The following is a 12954-nucleotide window of genomic DNA, read 5'->3' as shown; positions in this document are numbered from 1 at the left end:
GGCTCTACTGCTTATTATTTATGTAACTTGGACCTAGTCTTTTATACAAAGGACTCACATTCTAATGAAAGAAAAAGAAATGTGTCAGCTCTGAATTGGTTCTTCAGAGATTCAAAGGAGTTTGCCACCTGCAAAACAAGGTAAATGGCTTTCTAAGAAAAGGCAACAACATGTACAAGGCATAGAGGTGTGGAAGGAATTTGGAGGTGAGACAGAAAAGTAGGCAGGAATGAGATAATAAGGGAACTTTTGTAACATGCTAAGTTTTAAATATTATCTTTAGGAAATGGAAAGACATTGCAGGATTCCATCCTAAAGAACCCTTGATTGTTTCTCCTAGCTCTGTAACATTCTGAGTGGGATTTTTTGCTTAAACATTCTCAGTCCAATATGGCACTTGTTGTTTTTCTTTGGGGGTAAATGATGCATGTTCAGGTAAATATTCATCTTGGTTTACCTAGTTTTACCTGCTGTCCTGATTTAATTATTAATAGTGCTTCCCTTTTATTCACAAAAGTGTACCAGATTGGCACTACATGTTATTCTCATTACCTCAAGAGTTTATATAAGAAGAAATTCAAATTTATTGTTAAGAAGGTTAAAGTCATGATTCTGAAAAAAAGAAAGCCAGAATTAGTCTTAAAATGAGCTAGAAAATATCCAACCACTGAAAGTTATGCCCAGAAAGATTAGATCTCAGAGATAGGTGGGTCACGTGGAGGGTTCAAGGTGGTCGCGTAGTCAGACTCCCGGTGCTCAGATGCTGGTCATAGCCTGTGTGCCCTTGGCATCAGTGTTTACCATCTCTGTGCTCCAGTTTCTCATCTATAAAATAAGGAAGACATTAATAGTGCTACCTTATACTTCCCTTGTGAGGCTCAGAAGGATTAAAATAGGTAAAATGCTTTGAAAAACCTTACGTGGAATGAGAGCACGATAGATGTCAGTATTTATTATAAGATTGGTAGTTGAATGTTATTTTGCTGTGGATGAGACCTAATATATTGTGGTTCTGCTGACCCTCTCTGAGTAGCCCAAGCTTTTCCTGCCCTAGACCGATCTGGGATGTCACTCCTTTTAAAAAAATATTAGGCCCCTTATTACTTATTTGCCTGAAATTATTCAACTGAGTGAATAAACAAAGACAAAGATCTCTTTAGAAATGAAACTCTATCAGGAAAAAATGCAAGAATAGTACTTGATCACATTGCTAAACTTGTTTTTTGACATGCCTGTCTTCCCCACCAGAAGGAGGCTTCTATGAGTGTGAGAACTGTATTTTACCCAACTTCATATATTTGTACCTGACCTCCTAATAAGAACTCAGTAAGTATTTTTTGGAGAGAAATTGGGATTATTTGCCAATCAAAACAAAGCTGTATTCTGAACACAGCTGTGCAGCCATCATCTAATGGTTTTTACGTTCCATGATTCTTGAGCTTTCTCACACTGCAGTCAGGCTGATCTTGCCTTCTAATAGTTCACATTCTTTAGTTGGGAGACAGAGAGTAAACTAAATTAGCAGTTTGCATAGGAAACTTTCAGCACCCAGCCTGGAGCAAAGTTAAGATTAGATTTAAGTTTTGAGAAACGTAGACAACAGCAGCAATGTTCTTGGCAGACAGGGAGAGGTTATTTTTAAAAATGATACTAACTTTGTAACCCAAGGTTTTACTTTTTCCTTTAGAGGGAGTAGATAGAATGGTTAAAAAAAAACACAAACTCTGGGAACGGACTCCTGGGCTCTAATCCTGGCACAGGTGCTTATTCACTGTAAAGCCTTGGAGGGGTCCCTTGCCTTGGCTGAGGCCTCTGTAACCCGGAGCTGAAGGCATGAGGCTATGTGCTCCCACGTGGTTGGGAAGTATAATCCCACTGAAACCTGAATAAAAGCAAAGGGAAGTGAAGCAAAGAGAAAGAGAGAGACCAACTATATGGCGGTTTAGAAGTGAGCTGATCATAGCTCCGTGACAGTCTCATTTCTCAGTCTTGCTAATCTTTCCAAAGCAATGCCATGAAACTACTCCTTGAGGGTAGGAAAGACCTTACCGGCAGATTGTTGTCTTCCATGGATCTAAGTCCACTGCTAGGGAAGTTAACTACCCTGAGCTTCTACTTGGCTTCTGCATAGTTGACCTGTAGGTCTCACTTCTCCCCCTTAGAGGCCACAGGGAACCCTGGATAGGAAACAAGAGACAGGTAGCACGGATTGAGGCAGAAACCATGGAGTTGTGCTTATAGCAGCAGGAAGGACTGAAGAAGCTTCTGCTGGTGACCCCTTGGCCTCCAGGTCCAGAAACAAGAGCATCTGAGACCTGGTTGGATGATGGTGACAGCAGTGTTGGTCATTGCTAGAGCAGCTGCGCTCAGACGGGGCTTGGCTCTCCAGTGATGACCTCTCTGTGCCTCACTGTCCTCATCTGTAATATGGGAGTAAGAACTACTCACCTACCTCACAGGCTACTATCAGAAATGAGTTAATATATGTAAGGTACTTCAGACAATGCCTGGCAAACAGAAAACATCATTAAATGTTAGCTATTGGCATTATTGGAAAAGTTGTGACAGTTCTTGTATATATCCAATTTTGCCTTTGCTTAGGAATATATTTGAAGGTAGAGAAATAAGGACTGAATTCAGTTTCAAACGATGTCTCAAGCACTCATGCACTGTGCCTTGTTTCCAGCCATACAAGCTGATACAATGTTCAAGAAAGAGGCAGAGGCAAAGCAAGTCCCACCAAATAGCCATGGAACTCGTCCCTGCTTTGGTCCCGAGGAGTCCTCCAGGGAAAGTTATCAAACCCCACATGTTCTTACCAGGCTGCTATACCCGTTGGCCTGACTGGACTTTCTCCACTGCTGTCACCTGTTCAGAAAGGTATCTAGTAGAACTTCAAGGACAGAGGCACAGATGCAGCTAGGGCTTAGCACAGAGCCCTCATACCTGGTGGCTCTCTGGGAAAATCTAGTTTGCAGGACTCTTCTGACTGAACTTCCCAGTGTTAGTAAAAATATTTCAGTTGAGCTTTCACTACGACTTCCCAAACAACAGGCTGGCAAGGAGCTGCTGTCTGTCACAATCAGTGAAGCCAAGATTTAAGTGCATTGAAACCAACCTTTGAAATCACAGTATCCTCCATAAAGTCCCTACTTCGTACTTTTCTTTAAAAAGAAACCAGAAGTTGGAAAACCGCGGGCCTAAATTTCCGCATGGAATTAATTAGCTGGAGCAGAATAGTGATTTTCCACTTCAGACAGAATATATCTGCCACAGTCCTCACCACTCCGTATTGCCTCCCTTGACCAGTGTTAACCTGAAAATAAATAAGCCCTTTCAAAGTGAAAGACAAATAAGCACTTATGTGAGATCAATAAGAATAACTATTCAGGAGTCATTAATTCATGCTGAAGCCCAAGCAATGTTCCAATTAGGAGACAAAGGCAATTGGGTATTTATGAGAAAGGAAAGGGGAGCAATTTCATCAGTAGAAGAAAAGCATTTCTACTGGTGCGGGTAATACAACGTAGCGATGTTAATTTTAAACAGTTTTTAATTTTCAGTCCAGGAGTCTTCAGTCCAAGAGTCATAATAATTGCTTTCTTGTTATCTTTGTACACATGTTTTTATTTTTTTATTTTTGGAAATAATGTTAGCTTAGACCCAGTCCGAAGGTTATTTTCTCTGTTTGAACATGCCAAAGTTTGAGGCATAAGACATGCAAGGCTGTGCCTCTGGCATGGCAGCTCCAGCTCCATGTTAAAGTAGCTCCGTTCATTTTTTTTTTTTTTTTTTGACACCGGTTTTACTCCTTTATTTTACTTTTTACTTCAGACATTTCAGTTTTCAATGCTGAACTTAAAGCTTCCTGGGCTGGGCTGGTCTTTTATCATGGGAACATAGGATCTTGGACTAAAAACATATTTTGAACATGATCTGGTCCAATCCCTGTGCCTCCCCGCAAGCTTGCTCATTGAATACCTGTTTGGTTTCACTTCCCAAAAGTGGAATGGCTTTTAGGTTTTATTAATATTTTCTTTGTTTATAAAAAATACAGACATGGAGAATGGAATAGGAAAATAAAGAAAACAGGCACATGATCACATGATTCAGATTTATACTGGGAATTTTGGTACATATGTGTGGCAAGTACTACAGAAATGGTTCACTAAACTCCATTCAAATTCCCACGGCAAATTTTACTTCAGTTTAGAAGCTGGAATTGCAAATCACATGTTTCTCAGATTCTTCTAAACCTTGGATTTCCATGCACTCCATCTGCCCCCAAGCCAAAGCAGAGTGTGGAGTTTGGGAGGTGGGAATGAGGTGGAGCTGGTGCTTCTGCTGCAGCTGCAGTTCCTCCCAACAGCAGCACAGGTGCTGAGTCAGTAAAGGCCGTAGCTCAGGGTCCCTGTGGTGTTGGGTCCACACCGGGGACAAAGCACCGTATAGCTGATGGCAGCTGAAGGAGTGGGTCCTGTGCCAGCAGTGGATGAGGCAGCTTCCCTGACCAACAGTGGGTTCTTCCAACTTTCAGGATGCATGTTTTACAATAGCAGCTGCTTTTCATATTATAAACACTGGAGGTATCATTTTTAAAGTCAACTTATTTTGAGATAATTTTTGTGTCACATGCAGTTGTAATAAGTAATACAGAGAGATTCCATGTACCTTTTACCAGGATTCCTGAAAGTAAACATCTTGATTTTATTTAGATGTCCTCTGTTTTACTTGTACTCGTGTATGTTTTTCTGTTTGTAGGTCCGCACAATTTTATTACATATGTGGCTTCATGTATCCATCACTACAGTCAAGCTCAAGGTACAGAAAAGTTCCAGCTGCACAAGGATCCCTCCTGTTGCCTTTTTATAACCATAACCACAACCACCCCCTTCCCAATCCCTTCTCTAGTCTCTAACCCCTTCAGTCACTAACCTGTTCTCCAGTTCTATGACTCTGTCATTTCAAGAATGATTAATATAAACAGAATCATACAGTATTTAACCTTTGGAGATTAACATTTTCACTCAATATAATGTCCTGCCAATTCATCTAAGTTGTGTGTATCAGTATTTCATTCCTTTTTTTTTTTTTTTTTTTTTTTTTTGCTGCATATTAGTTCATGCTATCAATGTCCATGGTTTGTTTAACTGGTCATTCACAGAAGGCATGTGTGTAATTTCCACTGTTTGGTTATTATAAATAAAGCTGCTGGGAACATTCACATACAGATTTTTGTGTAAATGTAAGTTCTAATCTCTCTGGGATAAATGCCTCAGGGTGTAATGACTGGTTCACATGGCAGTTGCATATTTTGTTTTATAAGAAACTGCCAATCTCTTTCCCAGAATGGCTGTACCATTTTACCTTTCTGCCAGCATTGGACAAGTGATCCAGTTTCTCTGCACATTTGCCAGATTGAGCTAAAATTGTTAAACATTTTCTTTGTCAAAAACATACATATAGACAGACAGAGAGAAAAAAATCCACATATTAGCTATAAACTATAGATAATATAGTAAATATATTGATTATATTGTATATAATATACATCTGTATATAATGTCTTTGATCATGTAAACCTACTAGATATTTCTGCATATCTATTTAGGGCAGGTACTGTAGAATGACTCACTAGCTCCATTTGAACTCCCTACCCTTTTTCTGCTGTGCTGCCATACTTGGCTGGCAAATGAAAGAGCTAAGACTAGAGCCTTGGTACTGATGCCAGGCGTGGTATGCTTACCACCACCACATTACCTCTCCTTTTAACTTCAGAAGATAAAACAAGAACAAAAACAAACCACCAAAGTGAAAGTCTCAGGGGATATTCTAAGTTTTTATTTCTATTGGTTGAAGTGTTTTCACCTTAACGTTCCATTTCTTACACCTCCCTTCCCGCCTCTACTCCTGAGATAGTAACTATCCTGGAAAAACTCTGTCTCTCTGTTCAGCACTTCATGACAGGATGAGTGTACATCCCGGGGAGACTTTTTTGACTGCGGGGTTCTGTACCTCGTCACTTCACACAGTCATGGCCTCTGGGAGGTGAACTAGTGCGACAAGAAGACTGAACTGAGAACAAGGGTGTATAGGTTCAAGAATTAATCAAACTTGGGCAAATCATATGACCACATACTTAAAATGTAACAGTTGCACCAAAACAGCCTCTAGGTCCCTTCTAACTTTTCATTGGCTTTGGTGTGTGTTTTGATTGTATCACTTGCTCTACTCTCCAGCCTTCAATAAACAAGGATGAGTTGGAAGGCATCAGTGCCCAGGTCTTTTCAAGGATTCTGGATGCTTTGGTCCCTTTTCAAGGATGAGCTGTCCAGAGAAAGAAAATCTAACCTTGCATATATGAAACAATCTGATTATTTTCTATGGAATATGATTTCAAACAAAGGCATATAAAAGCACGTGTGTTCTCACATCAAGATTTACAATAAACAAAAATAAAGCGGTACAATTGCAATCCTGTGTTTCAATTCTAATTATCAGAAGTGATCTCCCCTGAGATCCCTAGCATGGTACTGGCTTGGGAGATGAATTTGCTGCTTGTTCACATCAGTCTCTTACTTGGCCGTGAGACGTGAGCTGGGTAGAAAAGCAGCACAGAAGCTGTAAATGGATTGCTGTAATAAAATACTATTTGTCCACCATAATCCTTCCTGATTTTCCCATGCTCTCTGTCCTTCACCAAGAGACAGGGGTTCAGAAGAGCATTCAATCACCAGCCTCATCTACGTCATACCACTACAATGATTAATAAATAATTCTGAGAGCCACACTTGTTCTGTTGACATGGGACCTTCCAGAGTTAGTTCTTATCCAACTGTTGTCACATCTCTTAATTAGGAGGCCAGCATCTGCTGAATGATAAGCTTTAAGTGGAAGCACATGGTAGAAAAATAAAACCAAGCCTTCGCTGGCCGTCACTTCTTATACCGTTAAAGCCAGGAGGGACTTGGAGATCATTGAGCCTAATATGTTCATCTTAGACACAAGTAAATGGAGGTTCAGAAACCGACAGCTGGTTAGGAGGAAAGCCAGCCTGGAGCTCAGGGTGCTCAGCTGTGCTATGTCTCAGAACCTCACTGCATCTGATCCCTCAGTTTTGTCTTCATTTTGGCAGTGCAACAGTGGTGCTTTGGGGCAGTGAATGTGGGGAAGGGGATCTACCTATTAACTACTCCTCTGCTCCTAAGACATCAGATCCTGAATATCGGCAACTTGCAGTATAGTAAAACTGCAGAGATGTGTCTATCCCTGGTCCTGCTGTGACTTCCTAAGCTCTAGAGACACTATTTTTTAAAATATGAATCAAAATAATGATTCTACCACTTGGGACCCCTTCTATTTGGCATGGAAAATCAAGATCAGAAAAGATTACATTGGAGAGGCATTACAGATAGCCTACTAGGATGAAAATTCGACCAGACACAGCACCTCAAATGGTTTGTGATCTTAAGACTACTGCTCCTAACACATGCGACAAAATAAAAACAATTTCCAACAGGCTACGGTTGGGTAGTATAATGACGCAGAGTAAAACCCTGGAAATGTCACAGGAGTGAGGACTATTATGAATTGATGTTAAACAAGTTCTCTGAAGTTTCCACCATTGTCTTACACAGTTGCTCACAGTTTTATTTCCAGTACCCCGCACTGCTCCTGGCATGTGGTAAACCCTTAGTAAATAAAATATCCCATCTAAGCTAAGATAACAGTACTGTAAGAAACACCATTCTATTTTGTACCCTTAAGAAAAAAATTACAGTGCCGATTAAATACATCATACAAATATCAGAGGTGTTAACATTTAAACAAATGAATGCATCTTAAAATCAACAAAATGCCGTGTTTGTGAAAGAATAAGTGGATGAGTCACCCAGGGTAGACTTCTGAGGCTATAGCTCACTGCGGTGTGACCATGAGCAAATCACTTGAAGTTTCATTATCTTGAAATTAGAAAATAATAAAAAACCTGCCTCAAAGTTCTTTCATAATGATTAAAATGCTACATAATTTGTGATAAGCACTTCATGAACTCAAAGTTTTAATAAAAATTTTAATTAGCTAAGTTCCAAAATTTACTCATATGCAATAGTTGCAATAGCTTGATAGGAGAGGATTTGTGTGAACAAAACATCATAAAAGTCTTATTGGAAATTGCAGGGCAGGCACTGTGTCTTGAATAATGGCGACAATTTGGACCAGTGGAGAAGAATTTTCACAGGTTTTTAATTATCAATAGGTACAACTCTTTGGTGAAAGACAAAGGCCAACAAATTGAGTCTAACCCTGCAGAAATAGGTGAGTCTGCAGCACGCATTTCTTTTCAGTGCTGACCTTGTCTGTTGAGGTGTGTGCGTGTCTGATGTTCAACCACAGTTAGCTGAAGTTCTGAAACAAACAACGCAGAAAGTACTGTGGCTTACTAAATTAAATTATCCTTTTAATTACCTATGTTTTAAATCATTAATATGTGTCCCAAGAAGTTGTCTGCTCCTGAGAATAATAAATGTAAACCAGAGAACAAAGAATTGTGGAAAAATAGAATACATTTTACCAAATGGGTTTCTTTGTTTTTCCATGCATATTAATTCTGTTTTAGCAAATTTAAGTAAATTAGTAAGCAGAAAAGTGTCTTTCAAAATTTGGTATCAAATCTTGTCAAGATGTTTATTAATGGAAATCTTTTTATTCTCTCCTCTACTAAATAAGCTGTGAAAAATAAGTAAGAAATATTAGTTTGAAGGTAATATTCTGTCTAGGGTGCCCTTGTGTGTTTATCTGGTCCTGATGAGAACTGAGCCTTAATCTTCTAACCTGTCTCTTTGGAGAAATATTTCTTCCGCTCCCTCTACACAGAAGAAAGGTTGAATAAACATCTGAAAATGTAGATTTCTCCCAAGCTACTTTTCCTTTTCTAGCAATTATCCCTTCAGGAAGCATTTCAGTTTTGCTTGACACAGTGAGGTAGTCCAAGGATAATTCAGGGACAACTGGCCCTAATATTTAATGAATAAGCATTGAGTTCACAATGTGGTGTCACCCTCCTTTTATCCACTTGCCATTTGAGATGAAAGGTACAATGTAGTAAACTCTGCCATGGAGTTCTCACCAGAAGAATCGCAGCGGATTTGTATCCATGAACCCTCCACTCCCAAGGAGCAATCTGGAGCAGATTTGGTCATTCGATTGGCCACTGAGATTCTCTAAAGCTGCCCATTTCTAGTTCCTCTGCCAGGGCTTTTGTGCTGTTTCCCCTGCTTTCTTGATTCATGACCAGGATGTGCACATTGCTGACAGTGCTCCATCTCCAGGACGCTCCTCTGCCACCATTCTCACCATCTGCCATTCCCAGCAACGCCAGACCTTTGCTTACCTCCTCATGGGTCTCATCCCCCTTTCCTTTTCCATCACATACATGTTGCACAAAATGGTGAGACAGGCATGTTATAGTTTCTTAGGGCCGCTGTAGCAAAGTAGTACAAACTGAGTGGCTTAAAACAACTGAGGATTATTCTCTCATAGTTTTGAAGGCAAGAAGTTCAAAATCAAGGTGTTGGTAAGAGCTGTGCTCCATTGGAATGCTCTAGAGAAGGATCTTTTCTTGCTTCTTCCAGCTTCAGGTGGTTTCAGGTGTTCCTTGGCTTGTGGCTGCGTAACTAATTTCTGCCTTTATCTTCACATGGCCTTCTCCTGTGCCTCTCCTCTGTGTTTCTCTTTTAAAGATACTTGCCTTTGGGATCCACCTGGTTAAGCCAGGAGGACCTCACTTTAAGATCCTCAGCTTAATTACGTCTGCAAAAACCCTTTTCCCAAATAAGGTCACCCTCGCAGGTTCTGGAGAATAAGACATGGACATATCTTTGAGGGGTGGGCCATGATTCAACACATTCTAAGGCATAGAAGGTCCTATTTTCTTAGGTAATATCTATATTCCCACTGTGGTAACTCTGACTTGGCTACTTTTCAGTTTCTCATATCCTCTTATCAATATTCAATTAAGGTGCATCGAGTGTTGAATTACAAGTTGGTAACAACTTGTAATTACAAGTAAAAACAAATTGTCCCTTACTTAAAAATATCTTTTTCCTTAAACTTGACCTTTTTTCAGAAAGGTGCTGTATTAGGTAAGACAATGTTATGTCAGATATCATTTGATATGTGACCATGATCTGACGGTCAGGGAAAACGTATGCATGTATTCAGCATCCATACAACATACCTGCTGGTCTTCCCCTTTGAGGAAGAGAATGCAATTCCACAGCTATTGCCACATCCAGCTGGATGCAGCTAGGTCCTAAGAGGCCTGAGGAAACCACCTGGACTTTTGATCTTGGCTATTTTGGGGCTATCTGTAAGATCTCTCTGTTAACTTCATTACTGCCCCAAATACAAACTCCTTAGGTCATTTAATAGGTTTTCTTTATACTTATCCCAAAAATTTAGTATACCTCCTCTTTCTTGATACAACTTCCTGCTGCTCCTCTGCCCCTAAAACTCACTGGTCAAGTGCCCATTCCAAGATAAGCAGACTAACCTATATCCTTCATGTTGTTCCCACATTCCTAGTTAATAGTCCCTAAATTTGTTGATCAGCAGGAAGTCTAAATAGTATTTAAAATACATGCTGATTTCTTATTCTAGGCCTACTGAATTACAATATGCTGAGGCCACAGGACCCTTGCCTTTAAAAATTTGCCGTAATTCATTAGTGAATTTGTTTGTTAATTATGGGTCATAATCAACATCCCTTGGTGGGTATAGATACAACTAATGGGAAATAAAAACAAAAATAGCTAGAATGCCTAAACTTGGACTTGGCAGGAGAACTGCAATAATATAAAATCCAAATTTAAACTTCAAATCTTTTTAATTAAAAGAACTGTCAAGTCATATTTGTTTCATATTCTTAGAAAAAGATTGCTCTGGGGAGAGATTCCTACCTACTTGCTATTAACTTTTCATTTAAAGAGCATTCTATATTTTTCAGAGAAGCTTTACATTAGGTGGATCCACAGGGGACTTATCTGTAGACATATTTCCTTTCTTCCATAAAGGTGAGAACAACAACGACAACAACAACAAAAGAGCTCCGAAATCAAAAACTTATTTGGACAAAAACGCTCAATCTCATTTGCTCACCTTAAACATTTTATGTTTACCTTGACCTGACCTATTAAGAATTTATGTTAAATAAGTTCTCCCAATTTTCCAACACTGTCTCAAGTCTGAAATCACTTCAGCCACATCCTGGATTTAAGGATCTGCCAAGTTCCTGATTCACACCTTGCTCAGCATTACACTTTTTGTTTAGAAGATGATTCCTTCCATTGTTTTTTAAAGTTTTGCAAAAAAGATGGCTCTCTTTTATTCTCTCTCTACCTCTTTCCTTCTACCTCTCTTAATCTCTGCCCCCTTCTTCTTCTTTCTCATTGTTGTTTAAGTTTCAAATAATGTTTTTCTCGTGTTGCCTTAAACCTGATATACAAACTTATTTCACGTTTGGGAAGAAGGGCATTGCATTAATTTACCGCTTGCTCATGTCTAGAGCTTTCATAATAAAAATGAGAAGTAGATAATATGAATCTGCAGGGAATATTTTATAATTCAACTGTTCTGAAAGTTAAAACCTAGTAGCAGTGAAAAACACAAAAAGACAACTTTTTGGTTGTCAGTTGAGACTTCACTTTCTCCTTGTTTTAAATCTCCCCCAAACTACTGGAAATGAAATCTGGTGGTGTCTATTTCTACTGAACATCTCTTATTGAGGAATTTTGACTTTCAGAACCAATTCAATTTCTGCCTGCCTTATGAATTGTTATTCATAACCAAGTCAGCCCATAGTGACCACTGAGTTTGTACCTTGTGTTCCTTATTTATTCACTGTTTATGTTTCCAAAGTTTTTATAAGCTCCTGGAAGACAAGGATTCTGTCTCAGCAGAGATAATTACAGCACAGTAAGAAAACTCTGCATCTGGAGTTCAAATATTGATAAGAATGTAGAAAATTCGTTGTGAATGTTGCTTTCCAAGAGATCTAAAATTTTCTTCACCTTTTCTATTTTCTATACCAAACAGATGAAGGAAAAAAACACAAACAAAGAAATAAAATGAGGGTTTACTGAAGGTTTTGAGCAGGAAAAAACTAATAAATATTTAAATGGAGGTTAGAGAACCAGGCTTATCAGCTAGCTGGTTCTATCATGAATGAGCTACATAAATCTTTAACACATGTTCTTTATGTTTGCATAAGATATACGATTTCTAACATTTTGAAAATTGTTCTAGGAAATTTTGGAGTTCTTACTGAGGTGTCCAGTTGGCTTACCATGTATAGTTAATTAAACTTGGGCTATTTTAGGCCTAAACATGTCTCGACTTTTAGGATGAATCCTCAGAGACAATCAAAGTCTTCATTTCTTTTCTTTTCTTTTCTTTTTTTTGTCTCTCAATCTTTCTCTTTTTCTTTCTTTAAAAGTCTATGCTTGTTTTTGCCTTTCGTTCTGATTCTTGGCTGATTTACACATGGTTGAACTGGTGGCAACAATGATGGGTGGGTGGGTTGGTTTTTATGGTCTGACCATTAGGTAATTTCTATCAGATAGAGACAGGGTTCTGGTCACACTGGGTGAGAGATAACAAAGAATTTGATTTCTTCAATTGATTTGTTGTTGTTGTTATATAATGTTTGCTTCTTAGTTTCTTATTTTTATATAGTGACTACATTCCTGGATAATGTTAACAAAAGTATTCATTTTTGGTATCTTAGGTAAAAAGTAAAAAAGATATTTATGCTGCAGGAATCGCGTTATATATGTAAATGAGCTTTGAGGTCTGTTTAAAATGCTTGTATGTGGCGATCGTCAGCTACCTCCTAGTTTTTCTGTAAAATAAATGTTTTCTACTTTGCTAAAAGTTATAATTTTTTAAACATGAACA

Source organism: Pteronotus mesoamericanus, unplaced genomic scaffold, assembly GCF_021234165.1.
Source record: "Pteronotus mesoamericanus isolate MK-2021 breed Mesoamerican mustached bat unplaced genomic scaffold, CSHL_Meso_final contig_169, whole genome shotgun sequence".
In the NCBI taxonomy this organism is placed as follows: Eukaryota; Metazoa; Chordata; class Mammalia; order Chiroptera; family Mormoopidae; genus Pteronotus; species Pteronotus mesoamericanus.
The sequence above is the reverse complement of the archived record's forward strand: the minus strand, read 5'-3'. Positions refer to the sequence as shown.